Genomic DNA, 5,109 nt, shown 5'->3' on the forward strand with positions numbered 1-5,109 from the left:
GCATTACTTTATTATATTTTATGTTATTAATATGTATAAAATTTGAAATGATTGAATTTTATATTTACTTTGAAAATTTTGATATTTCTGCGGGTAGCGTAGGGTAGGGTAAGGTTTAGAACTTTAGGGTGCGGGTAGGGTTAGGGTTGAAAGATTCTCAACCCGCAGGTAGGGTAGGTAGAGTTTTAATAGAATTTTCAACCCGCGGGTAGGGTTAGGGTAGGGTTTGAACCCTACCCTACCCTACCCATTGCCAGCCCTAGTCGTTGTATCGATGCAGGTGCGTGGTATAAATTTCAGAGAGTTGTGATGGTAGTGTGCCAGTTTTGTGCGACGAGCACAAGACACATCCACACGTATGCGTGGCTGACGCGCACGCGTCACCCTAACTCTCTACTTCCCACGCGTGCGCATGGGCAACGCTTACGCGTCAGTGCGTCACCCGCTTTTCTCCGCTTCCCACCCGTGCACGTGGGCGACGCGCACGTCTGACCGCGTTTTCAGCAAAAATTGATTTTTGAGTTTTTAAGTCAAATTTCAGACTTCTAAGCCTCAATTTTCATCCTTTAAGTCCTAAATTTTTATAGTATGCCTAGTAATGAAGAGAAGCTATGACATGTGGTAACTTGTGGAGGAAGTAAAGTGATAATCAATGATGAATGATGAGTAATGATGATTGCATGAGTTGCTGAGGATGATGGTGGAAGTGCTGTGCATAGTATGAGCCGGATGGCTGTGATAAGAATTGAATTATGGCTTAGTATGTATATGTATATGATTAATGATTAAATGTGGTGAATGAATAATGATGGAAAATATTGAATGTGATGTGTGACCCCGGGTAGTAGACAGTGGCGTTGTCCACTTGCTCCAGGTATGAGATGGGGAAAGAGGATTATGATAAATGAGTTTAACTATGGAGTTTTGAATGAATGTATGTTTGAGATGCCTGGGTAGTAGCAAGGGTTGTGGTTTGTCCCACTTGCTCTAGGTCAGAAATTGTGATGCCTGGGTAGTAGCGGCAATAGTGGTAATCCCACTCGGTCCAGGTTGAGCTTTTAAACACCTGTCTGGATAGATGCAGTAGAGTGATTCTGCTTGCTTTGAGATGTGGTGAGATATACCTGTTTAGGTAGATGCAGTGGCATTGATCTACTTGCTCCGGGATGTGGTGAGATATACCTGCCTGGGTAGATGCAGTGGCATTGATCCACTTGCTTTGGGACGTGGTGAGTGATGCGTGAGCATCTTTCCTATCTTTTCCTAGTCAATTTGCATCTAATTTGTTGAGTTTAATAAAGAATTAATTATCTTTTAGCCAATATGGATGCTACTTTGAGTCTTTTGCAATTTTGTTTATTTTAGGTAGCATTCGGCGGAATTTGATGGAGTTTCTGCAGCACAAGAATCAAAGGAGATGGCAACGAGGAGCAACGCGTACGCGTGACTGACGTGTACGCGTGATTTGGAGCTTTCCATGGTGACGCGTGCGCGTGACTGACGCGTACGCGTGATTTGAAGATTTGCACAGCGACGCGTGTGCGTGACCGACGCGTCCGCGTGACTCGCAAAAAAGACCATCGACGCGTACGCGTGACATGCGCCACGTGCAGAAAACGCAGAAAAACGCTGGGAGCGATTTCTAGGCTGTTTTGACCCAGTTTCCAGCCCAGAAAACACATATTAGAAGCTGAAGAATGGACAAAACAAGTGGTCCCCATCCATCCATTGAAGAATTGCTGATTATTTGATTAATTCGAATTTAAATTCAAATCTTATTTTTTTTGGAAAAGATATTATTTTAATTTTAAATATTAGATTTTAAATTTATTAGGATTAGATACAAAAGGGAGAAGAAACCTCTCTTTTGGGAGGTTCCGGAGGATCCATCCCATTCTATTCCACCTCAGACAACATTATTCTATTCACAATTTACAATCCTAGTTTTCTCTCTGAACCATGAGCAATTAATCCTCCATTGTTAAGGTTAGGAGCTCTGTCTATCTGTATGGATTGATTTTATTGCTTTTTCTATTTTAATTCATGTATGAATTTATAATTTAAGAATTGTTTTCGCTCTTTATCTTATGAATTTGGGTGGAACGGAAGTATGACCCTCTTTCTATTTGAGTTCTTGTATAACTTGGAAAAGCTCTTTACTTGACAGCTTGAAAACATATTCTCCTAAATTTTAATTATCTGGATTTAACGGGATACGTGACATATAATCCTTTTATTTTTGGGTAATTAGAGTTTTTGTGGCATATAAACTGGAATTTGATCATCACCCTCTACTTGGAATTAATTGACCAAGGAATTGGTTGTTGATGAAAATTAGGGGAGACTAGAAAGGTCTAAGGAATTAGGGTCTAGTCACATATAATTTGCCATAAATTAAACCCTGCATGATTAAAATAATTAGTAAGAAAAGTTAATCCGGAAAAATAGATAACTCTGAAACCTTAACTGCTTTCTCAATAGTTTATTCCCAACTTATTTATCTGCCTATCTTCAATATTCTTTATATTATTTAATGTCTTTTATATTGCCCAAACATTACTTTCTATTTGCCTGACTAAGTCTATCACTCAATTATTGTTGCTTGATCCATCAATTTTCGTGGGATTGACCCTCACTTACCTGAGGTATTACTTGGTACGACCCAGTGCACTTGCCGGTTAGTTTGTGGTTGTAAATTCCGCACCAGTGAGATATACCCGCCTGGCTAGATGTAGTGGCACTGATCCAATGATCCACTTACTCCGGAATGTTGTGAGATATACCTGCCTAGGTAGATGCAGTGGTTAGCCCCCACTTGCTCCCAGTCGAGGTTTATTTGAGATTTGTGAAATTATCTGAGTTTTGGATTTCCTTGGGTAGATGCAGTGGGTCGGCTCCACTTGCTCCAGGTTGAGATCCGAGATTCTGTTGACCCTGCATCGTAAGATGTGGCCGGACACTTAGACCTTTCCGGATAAGCTCTCCCCCATGGATATTTTATTTTGATTTTCGAGCTTGGGGATGCGCACTCGCAGGGACTGTCCAGTGGTTAGCTAGCAGGACATGTCGGTTTGGCTATGTAACCGACATATGATATCATCAGCCATAGGGGAGGCATACATCATTTGCATATGTTTGACTTGTTTGGATTTGCCTATTTGTTTTGGATTGCTAAATTGTACATATATGCTATGTTACTTGATTAAATGCTACTTGCCCTACTTGTACCTTAATTGTGTATTACTTGTCTGTATTGCTTGTGTTTGCACAACTGAGAGGTCCCTCATGCGGGTGTCGGTCGACGCTGAGGGTTGTTCTTATTGAGATGGAGTAATGATATGATTAATTTAAAATGATGATTATTGAATGAGATAATTTGAGTTCCCTGGGTAAACGCAGTGAAGTGATTTCACTACTCTAGGTAGAAAATGAGATAATTTGAGCTCCCTGGGTAGACGCGGTGAAGTGATTTCACTTGCTCCAGGTGAGGATATGAGGTAATGATATAGAATTGCTGAGACAGAATAGCTGGGGATGGTTTCGTTTATAACTGGTTGTGAATTGTCGAAGAGTTAGGAAGTTTGGAAGCATGAGGAACATGAATTAGATTTAGCATTCGCTTATGACAGTTGCTTGTTTATGAATTAGCGAGAACATATGGTGAATATTTGGTGGATGGAAGTTTAGGATGTTTAGTGAGTTTTTATTATAATGCATTGTATTTATTTGACACTTTTACCGTACTGGGAACCCATGGGTCGGGGATTCTTATTCTGTATATATCTCTTGTTTTTCATATGCAGGTCCAGATGCTCAGCAGTGAGCTGTGATTTGTCTGAAAGACAGCGAAGACCTCTGAGATTTCTTATTTACTTTTGCTTAGATTCTCTCCGCTTTTGTTTTTAAAGAACTCATGCTATGTATTTAATCCTTTTGAAAACTTGCCTATAGAGGCCCTTGTGTATCATTTGGGAGAGATTAGGAGATATGGTTGTCAAATTGCTTTTATACTGTACCCTAGCCGGCCTAAACTTCCCAGATCGCGACTAGTGGCTATTTCCTTATATTATATATCTATATAATGTCCTTTTCTTATTCTCCTTAAGGCCTTTTTCTATATATCGCTTTCGACTTCACGCTTTATCTTCTAGTTGTCGATGCGTGAATGATACGATTTTACGATTTTATTTTTACTCTTTTCAGACTTTTCGATTAATACTTCTTTCAATTTTATTTGTAATTATATATTAAAAATCCCCTTGAGAGTCGTACCACCTTATTATCATTGACTTATGACTCTAGCATAAAGATTTGAATATTAGGGTGTTACAAAAACGACTTCATTTTTATCACGTTGTACAGGGAACTAATTCATTTATAATACGAAATGTTTCGTCTTTACCGCCACATCATGCAGTTAATTACTACCACATCATGCAGTTAATAGTTACGTAGCATCTCTTCGTTATTTTTTTCACCGTAAAAAACACCTCAAAACTTTCATGTTACCCTTAACATGTCTAACCTTCTCACCCCAACCTTAATGAATTATACATTTATGCTCCTCTCTAACCAAATAAGTTTTTTTTTTGAGTGTCTGCGGGCCCAATAACGAATCAAAAAAACCTTCGCAGATACAAACACCCCTAATTTGACCCAGCACTCGAAGATTGTCCTAACAGACTTTCAACACAGAAAAATCATGTTTTAGCATTTTATGTCACAACATGGCTCGACTCAACGGAGCCTCCTACCATGGCTCAACAAAATCTCTTGTAAATAGCCTGTTCTATTCTACAAGAGGAGTAGTGCACGTGTCACTTTGCCATTTATGGAGAGAGAATTTCTATACATTTTTATCAACTTTGACTTGAATACTAGAACGATCATTTTTGTAATGGCCCTTAAGAGAAACGATGTTATTTTAAATTTTTGGTTTTTTTTTTTTGGATGAATCTTTTTTATCAAAATAATGCCATTTGAACCTGCATGAAAATGACGTATATAGAAGACTAATAATTTTTTCATGATATGATATGTTTTATCTTTATTGCCACATCATGTAGTTAATAGTTACGTAGAATTTCTTCGTTAATTAACTTATCAAAT

Source organism: Arachis ipaensis, chromosome B06 (genome assembly GCF_000816755.2).
Source record: "Arachis ipaensis cultivar K30076 chromosome B06, Araip1.1, whole genome shotgun sequence".
Lineage (NCBI taxonomy): Eukaryota > Viridiplantae > Streptophyta > Magnoliopsida > Fabales > Fabaceae > Arachis > Arachis ipaensis.